This window comes from Diceros bicornis, chromosome 36 (genome assembly GCF_020826845.1).
Source record: "Diceros bicornis minor isolate mBicDic1 chromosome 36, mDicBic1.mat.cur, whole genome shotgun sequence".
Classification (NCBI taxonomy): Eukaryota; Metazoa; Chordata; class Mammalia; order Perissodactyla; family Rhinocerotidae; genus Diceros; species Diceros bicornis.
Genome location: NC_080775.1, coordinates 27138675 through 27159694, shown reverse-complemented (window position 1 = coordinate 27159694; position 21020 = coordinate 27138675). Strand labels below are relative to the sequence as shown.

Below are 21020 nucleotides of genomic sequence, written 5' to 3'. Positions count from 1 at the left end.
ATTCACCAAGTTCATACGGAAATCAAAGAATCACAGTAGGGTAAGGAAGCTCGCTGCTGGCAAAGCAACCTGGGTATTCGAGGTTCTCTGCAGAGAGGCTGCTTGTGGGTAAAACACACACAGCCTTTTCTGCGGCCACCTGGGAACAGAACGGGTGGGGGCGGAGCTTCCGATGATTGAAGGTAGGGGGAGAGAGCTGCAGAGCTGTCACCAATCAGGACTTTGCTTTGTTTTCTCTTATCGACCAATGAGGGAGCTCTGAGGGCGAGGCTGTCCTCAAGTCTGAGCCGCCTACTCCTACCGCAGCCTATCAGAAGGCGCCTCTTACGAAGCGTCCGCCGCGCTCACGCCCCGCAGGCGTTGCGGCCGCGCCCCCGCCCCGCCCCGCCGGCCGTGGCCCCGCCCCGCCGAGGGCGGGGGTCGAGTCGGTTACTCGCTGGGCCGGCGGTGGGGGCCGGGCTCCCGCTGGGCTCGTGCGTTCTGCGCCCGCCGCGGCGGTGCCGAGCCCGCTGGCTCCTGATTGTCCTTTGCGGCGGCCGCGGTCGCTGGCTGCTTGCCTCCGGGCCCGGGGCTGCAGGCGCCAGGGTGAGCGCACCTCCCGCGGGCGGCTGCCCAGAGCAGGTAATGGGGCTCCGGGGCTGCCTCGCCTGTCTGAGAACCGGGCGCGGGGCGGGCGGTGGGTCTGCTCCCGCCGCCGGGGGCCGGGCCGAGCGGGGCCGCGTCACCCGGAGCCGCCCGCCCGCCTCGAGGCGCCTCCGCCCGGGAGCCCGCGGCGGCGGCGGCACCTTGCGGGAGGTGGGGCCGGGGCCAGGCGCGTGGTTCGGAGGGGGAGAGGCGGGGGCACCTGCGGGCGGGACCCCTTGGGGACCCGGCAGGACTCGGGGGGAGGTGGCTGGGCCCAAGGAGGGCGGGAGGATGTGCAGGTGGAGGGAAAACCGCGGAGTTGAGTCAGAGTCAGCCTCCCGAGGAAGAGGACCTACTGCTAAGTAGCGATAAGCTGAGTGGGTTTTTTTTTTTAAAGCGAGAAAGGTGTCTCTACTTGGGTAATGTTAATTACACATGTTCTGGGGAGAGGCGCTTTGCAGTGCGTTTACGCATTAACATTTGCTTATTTATTATTTTTTAAATTCCAAGCAGCCTTTAACGAGAACTTCTTTGGGGGCTCTTAAGTGACAAGTAGACCCAGCAGTGACTCACCTTTGTCTGGGCTGAAGTGGGTACGGTGCGTCAGGAATGAGGGGGAGGAATGTTGATGAGGAATGCCTGTGCAGATTTGAAAGGATTGTGGGGGTGGGACCTTGTTTCTGTCACTCTCATGGGTGGGAGTAGAATTGTGATTCTTTTTTCTAATTTTCTAAACATTAGCATTCAAGTAAAAAAAGCCTTTCTAAAACCCATCTTGGGGTGTTAGATTTTAGGATGCACCTGCTACTCAGGCAGTCATGCTTTGCAGACAAGTCCTAGGCAATTAGCTACATGACTTGATTTACTTATAAAGAAGCACCTTGAATTGCTGTTACCTTTTCTTTGCCGTGCTTGATAACCTTTCTTCATTCACCATTTGTTCACGAGTGAAATGAAGGTCACCGAGGCTTAGCAGTAATGGCACAGTGAGGACTCTTGGAGCAGTGTTCTCCCTTTGTAGGTGCGCTCCTTTTAGGTCTTTTAATTGAGAAGCTCATAGCACCGCCTCAGTTTTAGTATCCACTAGTCTCCGGAGGCAAGCAGTGCATAGCATACCCATTTTACATACGTAAACGGAAAGCTCTCGAGGTGAAAGGAATTCTGCCCCAGGTCACCTGAGTCCTACATTATTTTATACGAGTCAGAGATTGAGGTGGTTGGTTATTTCCAAGTAAAGAAATATTCTCTTAGGTTCGTTTTTTTTTTTTTTCTCCTAGGTTGCTAAGATAGTTTGAATTTCACTAGAAAGGTAGCTTTTCGCACAGGCAAAACAAAATCTACTGGTGCTATGTGAAAATCTCTATTTTAGGTTTTGGGAGGTTTTCCAAATTAGAAAACCTTATTTATGTTTGCATCTCTAGCTTAGCAGTGGACTTCAGTACTGTTTTCTGAATTGAACTGAACCAATTAATATGCATAAGGGAAATAAAAATGAGGTGTAATACATTTCGGTTATGAATGATGACTTTGTTTTGGAAATTTTTACCATAAATTTAGTAGAAGAGTTGAAAATGTAAAAATCATTTCTTCCTTAATTAGGTTAACTCAAGCAAGGGAGTTTGGGGGTTAATGGAGAGCAGACTTAGATAGTTGGGAGGAACCTTTGAGTGATGTCAAGGCTTGGGGAGCTCCAGAGAATTGTTTGTTATGTTAAATTTATTAGTCCTCAGGAACATGGAGATGTCTTATGAATGACTGAATGGAACTGTTCTATAATCATGAAGTAATCCCTTATTTCCATGGCAGATGGATCTGTTGCGTGTCACCTGTACATTTTGACATAACTTATTTGTATTGGGTGTAAGGCGTCTCTTACACAAGTTGTCTGTCCAGCTCTGCTTCTTTTTATTTATTTGTTCTTGCATTAATGCCTTTACTTAATTTTTACTCGCCTGTCAAATTAAAATTTCTAGCACCTAAGCAAAAATTTCCATAAAGAAACCTTCATCACCTGCTAATTTGTACAGAAAATGAGTCCTCTCTTCTGATGAACACAGCCCTGTTGCAATGTGGGAAACTGGAAAGAGATTGAGGCTGTTTGTGAAGTATTTACTTGTATTCTTACCTAGGGCTTTTAGCCCGGGTGGTTTTCAGGGTGTCTTCCCTTTTTTAAAAAATTAATTATGCTATTACACAGCTTCCACTAGATGGTGCACTGGGTGCCGCTTTTTGGAGATTTCAATCATATTTTTTTCTTATTATAAGCATTTCACTGACAAAGATACAAATGTACTGCAACTGTTTCTGTCATAAGTGCAGTTCAGACAGAATTGCAGTGAGTGATTTAAGTCAGTGTTATTAAATGAGATTATTTGGAAGGAAACGTCAGCTTAATTTGAAGTGAAGGAAATTGTTAGTAATTTTAGAAATAACTTCTACTGAAAAGCTCTCTGGTTCTCCTTGTTGTCAGGAACTCAGACCAGAGTGTGAATTTATTGGTCCTTATTTATGTACACTTGAACTGGTTCTTTTTTTTACTAGTTTGTATTTTGTTTAAATCTTATGAGAACTATGAGCTATTTGAGCACAGTTTTGTGCTTTGCTTTCTTAGATTACTGATTCTTTTTTTGGTGAAGAACGTTGGTGCTGAGCTAACATCTGTTGCCAGTCTTCGTCTTTTTGCTTGAGGAAGATTGTCCCTGAGCTAACATCTGTGCCAGTCTTCATCTATTTTGTATGTGGGTTGCTGCCACAGCATGGCTTGATGAGTGGTGTGTAGGTCTGTGCCCGGGATTCGAACCTGTGAACTCTGGGCCGCCAGAGTGGAGTGTGCGAACTTAACCGCTACGCTACTGGGCTGGCCCCTATGATTCTTTAAAAGAAGTAGTAGAATAAAGTGGGTACATATAGCAAGGTTATTCAATACCTACTATGAGCAAATACTTAAAAAAAAATTTTTTTTAGGCATGTCAAACTTTTTTTTTTTCCTTGAACACTTGCTTAATAAATCTTTCTATTAGGAGAGCATGATTATCAGCTTGCTTCACTTATGAAAGAGAGGGGAGCATTCTTCCTCTGGTGGTGGGAGCTATTAGGCTTGTTACTGATTGGATTGCTTGTCCCTGATTGGTACAGAAGGGAGATGAGAAAACCTAGCTGTTTCTTTGATGAAAAGCTGTACCTGTTTTAGGTATAGAAATGGCAATGTTAAAGGAGACCAGTGACTAGTTAGGACACCTGCATTTTGTGAGATGTTTTTCAGAAAACACTGGACTTTAAAAAGCAGGATAAGAACTTAACTTTCGGTGGTTGGTGTGTGTCTTTATTTCAGTTCCACCCAACTCTGTGCGGGGAGGAGAGCTTTGATGATTTGTTTCTTGGAACCAGCTCTGGTTGTCAGGGGATTTGATGGTGATTTGGGGTGGGGGGGTGCCGTTCCTTCTAGGAAGGTAGCTCCTGGCAGTGCTGAGCATGGGCATGGGCGTAGAAGGGTGGGTGGTTGTCAGTAGCCAGGCAGATTAAAAGGCTGCCTGAGTGTGGGCTTCCCACAGCTCTCTGCACCTTTGATGACTTTAATCAAGTCAAAAAGCATCTTAAGTTAGGTTTATAGCTATCCTGTGGTGCAGACTTGGGCTAGGTAACTCTTCAGTCTTCAACTTGATGTTTTTAATTTTTAAAATAAGTAGAATCCTGAAGTTTATGAAATTAGTGACTTGAGTTTGCAACTGAATAGCTTAAAAGAGTTATTTGGCATATGGTAGGCTCTCAAATTATGGTAGGTGCTTGAATATAGTCCTTCGGATGTTCTGTCGTCCAGTCCTTTTAGAAAAAGACTCTATTAGAAAATAGGCAAACGTGAATACACATGGAGCTGTGTTGCTCAGATTGAGCACTTGGTTGGGTGAGGAGAGAAGGCTCCTGGTCTAAATATTGCTTCGCAAAAGGAAGGATCAGGTAGGAGGCTGTAAGGAGCAGTCTAGCTAAGGGGCAGGGATAACTTGAGCACTTTTTCTGTGGTATGTCCGATAAAAGCATCTGATTACCTTTACTCGTGATAAAAACTTACTGTTTGAAAGACAGGACCTCTATATGTGTACTTACAGCAGTTTGAATCTTGAGAATCAAATATTTCTGAGGGTCGTAGCTTCTTTTTTTTGGCGATTAGAAGTTTGTTGAAGAAATGTTCTGAAAATTTGGAGTTGAGCCAGGGATAAAAAGGATTATGGAGCTATGGACCAAGATTTATCAAGCTTCTGCTGCTGATATTCAAAATATTTTTTTCCTCTTCCTAATATGGCTTCTGATTTAACTTCTGAAGATTCTGTTTGGACCTCTGTGCTCTCTTCTTGTTTGGAATTTCACTCAGTTTCCAGTAAGGCCCATCAGAGTAGACTTGTTTTTTAGATGGTCTAATCAGGGCACAGATTAGGCATTTTGTGAGGTTTAGGGGATGAGCTGCTGTGCTGTGGGCAATGAGGAAATGAATTAATATTATTTTGATTTGTTTAGAGCCATTTTAAATAGGATCAAAATTTTACATTTTCGAATTTTCAAAATGGTAATCGTTTTACCTTTGACATACACACATTAACTCGAGTATGGAAACTTAAGACCAGTGGTTCGTAAACTTGAGCTTGCCTCCGGATCAGCTGGAGGGCTTGTTAAAACTTAGGTTGCTGCCCTCCATTCCCACAGTTTTTGATTGGGTAGGTCTGGGGATGGGCCCTGAGAAGGGGCTGGCCCAGTGGCGTGGTGTTTGCATTTCTAATACGTTCCCAGGTAGTGGTGATGCTGCTGGTCCAGGGACCACGCTTTGAAAACCACTGAGAAGATTCTAGGGGGAATATAAATGGCGCGGTTAAAAACACAGGTTTGGGGTTTGAAGATCTGATTTGAATCCCTGCTCTGCCACTTACAAGTTCTTTGACTTCAGGCAAATTTCTTATCTCTGTTTTTTCATTTCTTAAGTGGAAATAATATATTATTATGTTGTTGTGAGTATTAAATGAGCTCAAATGTGTGTAAAAGCTTCTAGAACGGTGCCTGGCAGTTTGCAAACATGATTTTAATCATAAAAATCAATTAGTATATGAAATAAATAGAATCCTGGATCTTAGAAAGTTGAGGTATGCTCAAGGACAGAAACTTTTATTTTTATCCTTGTTTCCCTCCACTGTGCTTTGGAAAAGACATATGAGTACTCAATTTCTATTTAACAAATGAAGGAAAAGTTTGTGGATCCTAGTAATTTTCCAGAAACATTTTTTAGAGACATAGAATATTCACATTGGTGGTGCCTTTTTTTCCCTCCCCAGAAAGGTTGACCTCTTTGGTCAAAGTATGTTGGATTCTTGCCATAGTCATTGTAGTCCACACTTTATATTACAGAAGTTTTAAAGGTCGTTCCTGGAAGGTAAACTACAGGAAGTTCCTGAAAGTCGTCTTAAGAACAGTCTCACCTGTAGTATGTGACTTTGTATTTGATGACCCTTATGGCACACTCTTATCATTGTATTTACGTTTTATTGTTGCCTTCACTAGAACATGAACTCTGTGAGGGCAAGGACCTGATCTTCACTGCTGTCCCCAACATGGGGCACAGTACCCGGTATACGGGGACTTAATGCATCCTGGTTCAGTGAAGAAATGTATGAGGTGGAGACTCGCTCCTTCGCTCCCTCCCCCCTCCCCAAATCAGGTGTGCAGACTTAACACTCAGACCCATGGCCCACTGTCAGTATTGTCTGACGCAAACCTCTCATTTGATTGTCTCTTTCCCCTTCGTCTCCTATCCCATTCGTGTTCTCTCCTCCCCATGGGACCCTCTCTCGGGCATATGTGTAATGTCATTAAGTACTGTCAGATTATTATCTGGAATGGCTGGACTAGTTTACATTCTCACCACCTGCTGTTCTCCATTTTTGCTGGCACTTGATATTTTCTGACCTTATAATTTTTTCTAGTCTGATGCGACAGATGGAGCGATCTGGGCACAAAGTGATATGTTATTGTTCTTATTTGCAATTCTCTGATTACTAATGCAGTTGAATATCCTGTTATGTGCTTATTAGCTGTGTGGGTGCCCCCTCCCCTTTTTTTTTTGGTAGGGAAGATTGTTGCTGAGCTAACATCTGTGCCAGTCTTCCTCTATTTTTTGTATGTGGGATGCCACCACAGCATGGCTTGAGGAGCGGTGTGTACGTCCGTGCCTAGGATCTGAACCCGTGAACCCGGGGCTGCTGAAGTGGAGCTCGTGAACTTAACCGCTATGCCACGGGGCTGGCTGCTTGGGTTTCCTCTTTTGTGAATTGGTATATATTCTTTGCCTCTTTTTCTTTTAGCTTTTCCTATCTTCCTCCCTGCTTTTTTGCCCTAATTTACAGGAGGTTTTTTTTGTGTGTGTATGTGTATTCTAGATGTTAATCTCTTGTTGGATTTTAAATGGAGCAAATATCTTGTCTTAGCTTTTTATTGGTCTGTCAAGTTTTTTCTTTGAAATCCTTTATTGAACGGAATCTTTAATTTTGTTATAGTTAGATCCATCCATTTTTTCACTTTCTGCATCTTATTTAGGAAATACTTCTCCATTCTTAGTTAACAAAGGTATGTTTCTACAATTTGTTCCAATTCCACAGTGATTTTTGTTTTTATTTTATTTTTATTACTATGACTTGTTTTTATATCTTGGTTTCTAGAAGGGTGAGTCCCACCTGTGTTCTTTTTCAAAATTATTTAAGCCAGTGGTTTTCGACCCAGGCTTTGCATTAGAATTAACTAGATAGATTTTTAAAAACATGCCCCATGTACCCCAGATCAACTGAATTGTAATCTTTAGGGAGTGTACTCTAGCACTTTCTAAAACCTCTTCTGGTTGATACTGATACATAGCCTTGGTTGAAACCATGTATCAAAGATATTTATGTTTTTTCAATGGAGTTTAAAATTTTTCTCCATTATGGTTTTATGTCTTTCTTGTTAGATTAATTCCTAGGTATTTCAGTTTTTGTTTCCGCTGTGAATGACATTTTCTTTTCGATTGTATTCTCTATTCTGTTTTTTTTCTTGTGGAGAGAATCCTATTGATATATATGTCTCTATATATTGATATAAATCAGCTAATCTGTCTCTATTTAATATATTTATTTGGGCAATTGTGCTGAACTCTTAATGTATTTTAATAACTAGTTTTTCTTTTGGATGTTCTATGAAGATGATTATTTCATCTTTAAATGGTGGTCATTTGTGTTTTTCCTTCCAGTTCTTATTACTTTGCCCTTTGTATTTGCTTGCCTTATTGCATTTGTCTAGACTTGTAGTGATGTGTTGAAGAGTAGCAGAGACAGTGGCCTCTTAATCACTTTAATGCTTTAAAGGGAATTCGTCTTTAGTTTTGCCTTTAATTGGAAGATTTCATTTTTTAAATTGTATTTGACTTCATTTTTTATTTTATTTTATTGTTGTGACTTCATTGGTCTTAAAACCTTGAAGAATAAGCACAGAATGATCTTGCTGATTTTGGTAAGGTAACTGTCACAGATAGTATATAGCTCTTAACCCTGAAAAGTTACAGTTGTGTGTACTGAGATTTTTGAATTAAATATTTGAATTACTTTCTTTTATCAGGCTTTCCCAAAGTAAGTTATGTGTAATGACTCTGGTTCGTTGAAAGCCATCTTGTGTTTGGAAAAACAAAGTGGAACTTGTTATGCATCTTAAGCTGTGTGAATTTTTAAAAATTTATTTAAGTATAACATATACATAGAAAAATGCATATATCCTAAGTGTGCGGCTCATTGAATTTTCACAAACCAAACACCTGTCAATGCAAATAATGCGTAATCAATCTATAAATCAAAATTGGGGTGAGTTTATTATGAGCCAGCTTTGAGGACGATAGCCTGGGAGTGAACATTCCCAAGGAAGTGCTCTGAAGAAGTGGGGTGACAGAGTGGTTATATGCCATCTAGGAACAAAGAACATACGTCACATATGACAGGGATATCTCTTTTACTAGTCATGAGATGCTTTGCTGTCACAGCAAGTCAGTGGTCACAAGGTGAACACAGCAGGTTGGTAATTAATCCTTAGTTTCTGGGAAGAAATGCTTATTCTTAAGGAAATGCCCGTATTGGGGAGGCAACATCTCTATGTTTGAGGGCATCACTCTTGGCTTTGTTACATTGTAAATGTTTAAAGCAGATGTATGGTGCATGTTCAACAAGCCCTGTCAAGCCTGTTTGGCAAATTAAGTTTAGGCTGAGTTAGTTTTAAACCAAATGGCTTCCTCATATACTCCAAAATATCCTATTGCTTGTCATTTATTGATCACACCCTTGTGTAACCAGCCCTCAGGTGAAGAAACAGAACATTAGCAGGACCCCAAAGCCACCCTCCTGCTCATTTCCTTGATCCTGACTTGTAACAATATGGAATAATACTGGTGGTAGTTATTGGTCCTGGTCTGTTACTTGGCTCCTGCTGGGCTGCCAACTTTTGGTGTTTTGATCAAAGGGGAAATCAAAGTCATGTCTGAAAGTTCATTTGAGCAAGCACAGCCTTGACCTAGGCTCCCATCCGTGGAGCTCAGTTTTCAGACTTTTGGTTTCAGTTCTACTTCATGCTCTTAAAATTACCAAGGACCTTTCGTTTATGTGGGTTATATCTATGAATATTTACTGTATTAGAAATTCAACCAGGAAATTTTAGAGTATTTATTAATTCATTAAAAAATAATAACCCCATTATATGTTAACATAAATAACACTTCATTATGAAAAATAACTTTATTAAAGTAAGTGAGAAAGGTGGCTTTAATTTACATTTTTGCAACTCTTTTTAATGTCTGGCTTAGTAGAAGACAGCTGGATTTTCATATCTGTTTCTGTAGTCAGTCTATTGTGATTTGTTGTTTGGTTGAAATATATGAAGAAAATCCAGCCTCATACAGGCCTGCAGTTGGAAAAGAGGAGTATTTTAGTGATCTTTTTAGACAATCATGGATATTCTCTTTGATACTGTACCAAAACTCTGTAAGTGATACTTTCTTAAAATTTAGTTGCAGAGTGGAATCTGAACCTATATCAGTAAACATTTCTCGCTCTGATACATTTAAATCTGTTGGTCTATCTTGTACTTTGAATCTTTTTACCCATGCATGATTTGGAAAATATTGGTTCACGGAATTACGTAAATCTTCCAAATATTGGCATGTTTTACGATACCATTTGGAAAAAAAAATCACATTTGTTAAAATCACCATTGATCCAGTCAGAAAAATCTTTAAGTATTGAGAAAGCTCTCATGTTCCTGGTGGTGATATAATTTTTCCAAAAACCCAATTTTTTGCTTGAAAACTCGGATTTTATCATCGGCAACAAATATTTTAGGTGTTTCCCTTGAAGCAACTGGCTCATTTTGTTCATTTTTGAGAAAATGTCTACCAAATACCCAACTTTGAATACTTAGTTTGTCTTTCAGTTGTTATTTATATAAGAATGATATTCTATGGGGAATAAAAAAGCTGCTAGTTCATCTTGCAAATCAAACAATTGGCACAATTTCTTTTCCTTGAGACAACGTCATACTTCAGTGTATAGCACAAGTTCTTATGTGTACTTCCTATTTTGTCACGCAGAATATTAAAAAGACATGTATTCAAGGGTTGAGATTTCACACAATTGTTATTTTCACTGTTTCATCAAGGACATTCTTATGTGAAACGGGCATTGTTTTCGCTGAGCTCAGAGTGGTGAGTTCTGCGGTGATTACCTGTACCGTTGGTGCCCCTGCCTTGCTTCATGCTAAGGTGCCAGCAATTTTACACTCTCATGCTTTAACGTCATCAGTGCAAACGTCAGTACAATGAAAGTCGCAAATAACCTCTAGGCATTATTATAAAAATAGTTTTGATGTCATGGATGTCCTGAAAGGTTCTTGAGGACCCCAGGGTTCCACGGCTCACTTTGAGAACAGCTGGCTGATAGCATCTCTTGCCAGTACAGTTGAGGGCCAGCTCATCACACTCACCTGTCTTCCTGAGGTTGCTGAACAGAATCTAACTTCTCGTTCACTTATTCCTGAAGCTATCTTCTTAGAAGTAGGGGCCTGCTACTTCTTGGCTCAGCTGTGCTGTATTTTTCCAAGTGGAAGAAAGTTTAGTAACACTGGGAAAGAAAATATGTCTGAGATCAGCAACTTCAGACCTGTGTGAAGCTGTGAATTTTGCTGTCTTAGCACAGTAAATACATCCATAAACATGCTAATACTTGGTTGACTTTCCTCATCTTTTAAGATGAAGATTATCACAAAGAGAACTTGAAGACATGTCCTGTATATTTATGAAGAAATATTTGTTTGGTAATGTCATCATAATTAAGAAGAATTATAACAGGTGGTAACATGTTGTAATGCTTTTAATTTAATGTATGGTTTAACAAGTTCTTCTGATCTATTTCCTGTAAATAGTAATCAGATCTTGATTTGATTCAGTTTTTGTTTTTTGGCAAAATTGCTTCATAGGTGATGGAGTGTACTTCTAGCTGGAGTCAGGCAGTGTTGATTGTCTTTCTTTTTGTGGTGTTCATGGCCATTGTAAATCATTGCCTAGATCCATTATTTTATTAGGGATTTGCAAAATGGTGATATTTTAATTCTATCTTCCTTTTTCGTTAGGATATTTTTATAAAGAGAAATTATTTGAGATGTAGTTAGTATAGAAAAAGCAGGTTAAATGTTTGATTTTTCTTTTTTAAATCAGCTTTTAGCATTGTGAGATTATAGCACAAGTCTGTTCAGGATGACTAGATTAAATTGATCTGTCCATCGTTTTTCTTTGAAACACCAAGCTAAATTGCACTGCTTTTCAGAAGTAAGTAAATCCAAAGGAAACTATTAATTGAAAAGTTCTTTTGTTATATTTTGAAAGTATCATAATTCATTTGAAATTTAAAAATGGTAGACACATCTTGGTGCTATTAAAAGAATTGGAATTTTTTTGAATTGAAACAAGATTTTTCTTGCCTCTAGAATGATGTATTTATTGCATACCATTATCCTTTTATGTATCTTACATTGTATTCTGAGAGCAGATTTGAAAATGTAAAAGGCATCCTTGCCTTCAAAGTGCTTATAGTGTAATAAAATAGGTAAAAAGTTGACCTTTATTATATAAATTTGTTACGGGCGTTCCATGGGTTGAATGGTAAACAAACAAAGTTATATTTATTACAATATTTCCCCCTCTTTAAATTTATCATGTCAAGAAATAGATGATAGAAAATAAAGTTTTCTTTGGAAAAAAGGGAAGCAGTAGGTGAAACTGATTATCAGAAGGGAAAGTCAAATGGATTAAGGTGGGGAAAAAGGGAAGGCAGTGCTCTCAGTCTTAAACTGCAGACTTGCACCCTTATTTCCTGCTAAGGCTGACTGTGACTTGAAACAGGTCCTTCTACTTCAGGCAAGACCTGTTTTAAGCTGCTCCTCCCTCTCTGAATTCCTTCTCATAATTTGAGTGATTGCTGAATACACAATACTTAGTACTTAGACGACAAAAGATTATATAAATCTGTGATTATATATGTGTCCATTTGTGAAACTCCTCCTGGGAACTGGTTAATAGCTGTTGATCAGCACTAGGATTCTTCATAGCACTAGTTTTTTGTACTCTTCCTCTCATGTGTGTTTCAGAATGATATCCTCGGTAAAGAACTTTCTTTCATTAGTGATGCGCATACTGACTCTTAAACTAACCACCAACATCTAAGTTATTTTCAGTTCAGTGTCTTACTCTTTATAAATGGTAACGAAAGTGATTTTGACTTGGCTTCTGTTATTCTAGGTGTGTCTAATCTCCAGATGGGTCTAGAACTGGGTAATTAACTTTTATTTTTGCATATGGAGCCTAAAATATCCCTAGGGACAGACTGTGACTGGTATGGCAAGACTGCTTATCAAAGTAGATATTTTCCTTTGTGAGAATAGTTTTGAACTTAAGAAAAGCTTTGAGACACTAACAGATTGGGGCAGGCTTGGTGTTTATAGATAATAGCTGCCATGTATTGATCCTTTACTATAAGCCAGGCACTGTGCTAAGCCAGATCTCTTTAGATATTCATGCTTCATTCTTACAGCAGCCCTTTGAGTATTGTCATTTTCATTTTACAAAGTCAAGGAGAAGTTAAATAATTTGCCCTGAGTTATGTGACTAGGAAGTGGGAAAGCCAGGATTCAAACCCATGTTGCCCATTCTAAACATCAGAGACCATAGGATTTGAATTCATATTGGAATTTTTCTCTCTTTTATAAAGCTTCAGTCTTTCTTTGGTTCCTTATCTTAACCTGGAGAAGCACAAGTCTCACCTACTTTGGCCAGTGCTCTAAAATTTTTCCACCAAAACTCACCCCTTAATGACGGAAGTTTGCCCAGAAATCTGAGGGCACTTCAAAGAGTGGCCCATTTCAAGCATAAAATTGTCCTAAGTTTTATGTTTGATCTAATTGACTCAAAATCGCTTTCCATTGTAACATTGCCTCTCCAGAAAGATGTGTCATTTTTATGCCCACCCTTGAACCTCCACAATATACCTCAGTTTGAGAAACAAGTCTATAGGACTTGGCAGTGAAGCCATGATCAAATGTGGAGTTTAGAGAATTCACCGTGTTGGTATAGTGGGGGTCAGATGGGAAGGAGGTCGCTGACATAGTGCAGATGGGCAATGGTGAGGGGTTGAATTGAGGAGTAGAGGGTGGTGGGACAGGGATGGAGGTAATAGACTTGAGCATTAGGATAAAATAGATTTCATGACTGAATATTGAGGAGCTTAGTTCTTCTACTTCTCATACAGTTTAGTTTCTTCTTGGTTTCTGCCACTGGCCTTTCTTCTTGCTTCTTTCCCTTAACTATGGGAGTGTCTTCAGTCCTTGACCTACTTCTTCACACTTCCACCCCGTAGTTTTGGCTCTCCTTTCTGTCTGAGTGACTTCCACGCTGCCGGGGCCTTGAGTGTGCTCCGGTTCAGTGAATGCATCTGAGCCCTAATTTGCTGAGGCAAGTTTGCAGTTGCTCAGTGGTATTTCCTGGATATTTGAAAGTCTCCGAGTTGGCATGTTTGACTTCAACCACTCTTCACTCTAACCAGCTATGGCATTTTTAGGTGTTATATAAATTGGTAGGAAGAGAACATTTCCACATCCACTGTAGATTAGATTCAGATGCCTGTTTAATTAGCCAAGGGTACAGAACTCACTGGAAGGTGGGCGGCACACTAGCTGGAACAGACGCCGAGTAATGTGGCTTTCCTTTCTCTGGCCACTTGGTTCCCAGTGAGGCATGCAGCTTCCTGTGATAATGTCAGGGATAACATCACAGTTCCAATAGAGCTAAGAAGCACTACCTGTGTACTTCCTTTTAAAGGAATATTCATAAACAGCAGGTTCTCCTAATGTTTCAACTAAACGTAACTTCCTCAAGGCCAGAAGCCTCACTGTGAGAAGGAAGGGTTGATGTTCTTCTTTGCAATGAGTCTGCCTTCAGACTTCCAGTGTCCTGGAAGGTCTGTTTCCCCAGCTGTCTTCCTTGTTTAATCTAGGTTTACTGCCCTGGTCACTGAAAACCTTTATCTTAATGGGTAAGAATGTGAACTGTAAAACTAAACAGTTTTTTCTTTAAAACCACTTTTTTGAGGTATTATCAACATACAAAAAGCTGGACGTATTTAATGGATTCAATTTAATGAGTTTGGAGATAAGTAGACACCTGTGAAACTATCACCACAATCTATGCCATAGACCTCTTCATCACCTCCAAAACTTTCCTCCTGCCCTCTCTTTATTATTGTTATTTATTTATTTAGTGATAAGAATACTTAACATAAGATCTACCCTCTTAGAAATTTTTAAGTTTGCAATACAGCATTGTTAGCTACAGGCAGTGTGCTGTGCATTAGCTCTCTAAGACTTATTCCTCTGGTATAACCAAAACTTGGTACCCTTTGTCAGATACCTCCCCAGACCCGCCTCCACTCAGCCCCTGGCCACCACCATTTTACTCTCTGCTTCTATGAGTTTGACTATTTTCGATTCATCACATAAATGGTAGTATCATATAAATGGTAGTATCACGTAGTATTTGTCCTTCTTTGGCTTATTTCACTTTGCACGTTGTCCTCCAAGTTCATCTGTTTTCACTAATGGCCGGTTTTCTTTCTTTTGTTAAGGCTGAGTAATATCCTAAACATTTTTGGATGCAAAATCCAGTTGTGCTCATTGCTGGTCTTAGGAACTAAGGCAAATTATTTAATCTCTGTAAGCCTCAGTTTTCTTACGTGAAACAGGCTAATAATAGGACCTGCTTCAAATGCTTTTTGGAAAGAGAATTCAATCAGATAACACTGTAAAGTACTTAGTTTAGTGTCTAGCACAAATCAAGGGTCAATAAATGGGAGCTGCTATTCGTTATTAACTAATAATATTGTTAAATACCCTAAAAAGCCGATTTTTTTGCCCTCTCTGCTATCTGGGCAATGACCAGATGCTCTCATTTCTTCCTTTTCACAGAGTCTCATGGAGTCATGCCTCTTTCTGTGTTACTGCTGCTACCACTTAGATCAGATTTCATTGCCTCTTGTCTAGATGCAGTCATCAGCTCTTAGCAGGCATTCATGATTACACATTATTCTGTCTATTAGTGCAGAAGTGATCTTCCTTTTTAGAAGTGGCCATTGATTCTTTGGCCCTACCACACTGAGTCTAAATTACTCTATTTGACTTTCAAAGCCCATCATAATTAGCGCCCATGTGGTTATTTTCCCTTCCTCTTTTTTAAATACACTCTACTCTACTCAGACGTAGGAACGTGTTCCAAGACACTTTTTTTCCTCTTGTCTGAATTGACATCCTGGATTGCTTCACAGACACGTGCCTATTTGTCTCTCATGGGACAGTTTTGACCCTGTTATGTAGAGGTTGCATGTGATCTCCATCTGATCTGTGCTTTCCCTGGTTGGACAGGATTAGAGCCTTGGTGGTCGCACCCTCCCCTTGGCTGGCCCCTAGCCTGCCTTTAGAGGTCTAGAGTCTAAGAAATTTCATTGCTCTGTTGCTATTATTAATTTAGAATCAAGAGTACTAGAAATCGCACCAGTCTCCTTTATGCCCTGTTAAAAGGGATGTCGTTCCCCGAGATGTGAACTACAGCGTCACTGTGTTACTTGTTTGTATCTCAGTGTTCCTAAAACTAACAAGTGTAGAGTAGGTACACAGTAATGTCTTTTTTTTTTTTTAATATATTTTTGTCTTCTTAGCTTAAGGGGCCCTGGCAGTTGCTAAACTAAATCTCTTGTTGGTAAATTAAAAAAAACTGGAATACAGGGTGCCTGAGCGTATGTCCACCTTGATCTCTTTAATCCCCGTTCTCCTGGGATTAGCCTGTGTCAGGCCTGCTCTTGTGTTTTGGGCGCAGTGGGGAAACACAGGCCTCCCTAAGCTTTCGGCCTGGTCTCACTTCATGTGTTCTCCTTACCATGGCTCACGACAATAATAATAATTCTAAGGGACCATTAGGCCACAGTTTAGACTTGAATTTTCTTGAGTTTGACGGTGGGGACATTTCAAGATTAAGAAATAGAGAGGAGGAAGAATTGATAGAGATGTCTTTGAGGGTTGGGATTTTGCTCTTACATCCCTGGTGCCCATTTGGTATAAATGATTATTGAGTGAATGAGTGAATTTCTTAAAGAGCATGCTGTGCCTTTCTATAATGAGCAAACCACTAACCCCAGACTGATTCAGAGGTTCACCTCTTGGAGGAAAAAGCTGTAGAATGTCACTGCAGGTGGCTGGCTTTTGAGGAAGAAATTGGAAGAGGAATGGGGATAATGATTGGGGGTGGGAGGGGAGACATGGGGTTTATTCAGAATTGTCTTGAGTAGCTTTTTCCTTCTTGAATCTCCCTCCTAGCTTCAGTAGGAGACCCTGAGGCTAGTGCCCCTTCTTAGTTGCAGCCACTGAGACCTTGCCCAGAGTTCAGGCCTACTCTATAGATTAATTTTGAGAGATCAGGTCAAAGTTTAGATCTGCTAATTAGGCCATTCTATTTCAAGAAATATGTGAGGTGTCCAGAATAGAAGTTGGCTGCCTCATGAAGAGCTGAGCTTCACCCGTTCACCCTGGAGTTATTCAGCCAGGATATGTCAGGTATGTTCTGAGTGGTATTTTCATTAGGTGAGAGATTTGGATTCCTGGTTTTTTTTTTTTTTTTTTTTTAATAATTTGGGTAAAATTGCAGAAATATCGAATGGCAGAACATAATAAACACTGTATAACCTTCACTCCAAATTAACAGATGTTAACATTTTGGCGCATTTGTTTCAAATTTTTTAAATAAAAGAAATGAAACATTGTAGATAACATTGAAGTATATTTTGTTCTCCTTCCCAGTTCTACTTCCCTTTCTTCCCCACAAGCTATTACTAATATGAATTTGTGTGTATCCTTTCTTCTTTTTCTAAATGTGCTTTTATATATGGATGTTTCTATATTTTTAAGGATATGTATTGTGTTAAATGATCATTAACATAAATGATATACTGTACATTTTGTTCTACTTTAAAAAAATCATTTGTTTTGATAATATATAGATATAGAGACTAGATAACATTTTCTTTCTTTCTTTTTTTTTTTTTTTTGTGAGGAAGATCAGCCATGAGCTAACATCCGTGCTGATCCTCCTCTTTTTGCTGAGGAAGACCGGCTCTGAGCTAACATCTATTGCCAATCCTCCTCCTTTTTTTCCCCCCAAAGCCCCAGTAGATAGTTGTATGTCATAGTTGCTGTATGTGGGATGCGGCCTCAGCGTGGCCGGAGAAGCAGTGCGTTGGTGTGCGCTCGGGATCCGCGCCCGGGATCTGAACCCGGGCCGCCAGTAGCAGAGTGCATGCACTTAACCGCTAAGCCACGGGGCGGGCCCTAGATGACATTTTCAATTCTGATTTTTTTGTATCATCTGCACATGTCTTATTTATGTACCTGGTTGCTAATGTAAATCCATCATTGGTTCTCTGACATTTAATAAAAATCCATATTTATATTCCTTAAATTGACTAGAATTTTAAAAATTAATAAGTTGAAGGCCTAATTTTTGGCTGAAATTTCCATATGCATTTTAGCAGACAGTTGCAGTATTTTGTGTTCCAGAAAGATGCTGCAAAGATACTGCAATGGGTGTGGAATACTTTGCAAGGGACGTGAGTAGGTGGCAGGGAGTTTTGGGCTGAAACTTAAATATGCAGAAGAGCTGTCACCAGGGCCACTGTGGGAACTTATTGTGTCGGGAAGTATTATGTTATTAAAAGTTTTCTTTTTTTGGTAACAGTTGTTAGTTTTCTCTATTAAAACAATGTCCCCTTTGGTTTAAGAAACATACATAAATATAAAATTAGTATTTATGATATTCATCCAACCCTGTTCTCCTAACCAAACTTTGGTCTCATTGCTCTCACTGTCTGTCAGATGTTTTCACTTGGATGTCTCATCTTGACCTCATGCGGAGATCTAAAGTGGAAAAACCAGTCCACTTTTTAATTTACCCAATTCCTGTTTATGGCACCACTATCCTTTTCATATCCAAAATTAGGAATTGTGGAGTCATCTTTGAATTTCAACATCTGTTTAATTTTTCACTTTTAGACCTGCTTTTTTTCCTTAATGTTCTCAGCTGCGGTAGTCTCTTGTATTCTAATCTCATTGCTGTCATTCTAGTCTAAATATGCTTACCTCTGACCTAGTTTACTACAGCTGCTGCTCTGCAATATGCAGCCTTCAGTTTACCCTGTTCCCTGTTATCAGATTTAAAAAGATTACTTGCATTACAGTGTTTTCAAAGAGGACTTCTTCCCCGTGAACTTTTAAGGGCTCTGAAGTTGCTATATTCAAACCCCGGTTCTCCCGGTTACATGTGACCTTGATTAAGTTGTAAATGTTTCCAAGACTCAGTTTCCTCATGTGTAAACTGAGGCAGTAATAATAGTATTTAGGTTATAGGGCTGTAGTAGCCTTTAAGTCAGAGAATATACTTAAAGTACTGTAGCTGGCACAGTCAAAGGTTAGGACTGTTTATTCCTAATCATATCAAACCTTAATCCCTTTACCCAGATTTCATTGTTCTTCATATTGTGCTACTCTCTAAGTATTCAGCTTTAACCTTTTAAAAATATAAAGCTGTTGTGTAATCAGATCAGTCTCTTTGGTCTTTTATCCCTTCCCTTCAAATTAAACACATGCATGCGTGTAGACGTGTGTTCCTGTAAACATGCGCATCCACAAGACTCTACTTCCATCGTTTTCATCTGTAGTGTCTTCTTTTTTATTTATGTTCTATCCAACCTGTAATAATCCAACTCAAATAGTCAAGTCAAAATAATCCAACTCAAAAATAATCCAACTCAAAACAATCCAGCTCTTTTCTGTTTTTGTTTTTGGCAACACTAATTTACAGCAATATATTATTTTGTTTATATAATGCCATCTTGTTAGTTTAATACTTTGAACGCGGAAGCTGTTTCCTTATCTCAGTTATAAGTCCCTTCTGGTCTGGGCCCCTATTCTGAACTACTTTTGTAGCCTAACTAATGCTAAGTATTTGTTAATGTCTTAATAAAGCTTGCTACTTGGTGATGTTCATAGTTGGGGTAAAAATTACGTGGCAGTCTTTTTGGTCAGGAGTACTTAACAAATGGATGAGTATTGATATTTATTGTGGACTCACTGTGTGCTAGGTACTCCAAGACTATAGTGGTGTATAGGACAGACAAGGTTTCTGCTCTTGTTTGAAGGGAAGACTGCCCTTAAACAAGTGCTTGGAGTGAAGTGTGCTAAGTAGGATGGGAGGTGCAGCGTCGTATATGGGGTAGAGAGAGCTGCCTAGTCAAAGGATTATCCTGAGGAAGTGGAGTTTAAACAGAACCTGAACATAGGCTGATGGGGTGGAGAGTGGTAGGGTATTTTGGGCAGAGGGAACAGTGTATGTGGAGAACTGGAGTTGAGAATGATAAGAATTCAAAGTAGTAAGACTGGAGTTCTGAGAGTGCAGGGGAATGTGGTCCCAGAGGAGCCTGGTGAGGTAGGGAGGAGGGGTTATATTGCCAAAGGTCTTTTTAACCACATTAAAGTTTTTAGTTTAGATTCTAAGAGCAAGTTTTCAGCTAGGAAGTTACCTTGTAAGTTTTAAAAAAAATACATGTGTGTGTCTATTGCTCTTTAAAATTGCTGTGTAACTAATGAGTTGGAGGCAGACAGAAGCAAATCTGTGGTAAGATTGGTTGGGAAGTTGTTCAGATGTGAGAGAACCGTGGCGTGGACTAGCATGTTGGTGATAATGCAGATATTGGGAAGTGGACTGAATCAAGAAATATTAGGAAGACGACATGCCATGGTGATTGGTTGGATGTGAGAGGTAAGAGAGAGAGAAGACTCAACAGTGACCCTAAGATTTCTGACTTGGGCATCTGGGTGGATGGTCATGCCATTCACTGAGAGGAGGTGCTGGCGGAAGAGCAGGTTTTGGGGAGGTAGCAGAAGGATATATTCATTTTTAAATATACTGAATTTGAGGTACCTGCACGTTAAGTGAAGACGGCTCTGGGTTATCTGATGGATCTGGGGCCGTGATAGAGAACTGGAGATGTCAGCTTACAGGTGATAATTGCAGTTGTATTTGTTATTCTTTAGTGGCAACATTTTCAGGTTCAACAATACTTTTTAAGTCTGGAACATCAAAATGTTAGCTGACTGATCTTGCAAAGATTTGTTGAAGACTTGTTATTTGAAAGGCACTGTGTTAGGCTCTGGGCAATGTAAAGAGGAATATTGTCTAGTTTCTTTCTTGGGCTCTTAATGTCTAAGGATAAACTAAATAAAAATTGAACTAAAACAGAATGAAATATGATTTAAAGAGGCAAATAATGAGGTTAGCTTGTGGTTGCTGATTATTTATGATGTAGAATTTGAAGGAATATGGAAAACTAGGAGGGGATGGTGATGAAGATAACTTATTTTCACAGGCAGTTAGGTTTCTTGACCTTTAGGTAGGAAGTAGAGAGGAGGTTGTCCAGGCAGTCTCCTACATGGTCTGTGATGCAAGCAGTGTTAGCTTCAGTCTATGTGGTATAGGCAGTAAGTAAACATTGGATGGACGCCTGTGATTGTTCTGTAAATCTGTTTTGTTGTTGGTGTTGGTTTTGGGTGCCAAAGAGTCTTCTAGTTTATTAGAAAGCTATTAGAAAATTGGCAAATTTTATGAAACTGTCTTATCTTTATTTATTTATTGAAGTGTAGTTGACATACAGTATTGTATTAGTTTCAGGTGTACCATGTAGTGATTTGACATTTATTTACATCACAAA

At 39.8% G+C, this 21020-nt stretch overlaps 1 protein-coding gene across 6 annotated transcripts in view; it reads left to right on the top strand.

The window, feature by feature from the left end:
* The window catches only part of MPP7 (MAGUK p55 scaffold protein 7), a 456322-nt gene that overhangs the window by 20480 nt on the left and 414822 nt on the right, over positions 1-21020 (top strand). The window contains exons 1-2 of one of the 6 annotated variants that reach the window (XM_058532687.1): positions 489-621; positions 16722-16815. The exons of 4 other annotated variants lie outside the window; for them this stretch is intronic. The gene's annotated coding sequence lies outside the window, so the exon portion shown is untranslated. Of the gene's footprint in view, positions 1-488; positions 622-16721; positions 16816-21020 lie in introns of those variants that run through there. One more of the 6 variants, XM_058532686.1, reaches the window with a different exon arrangement.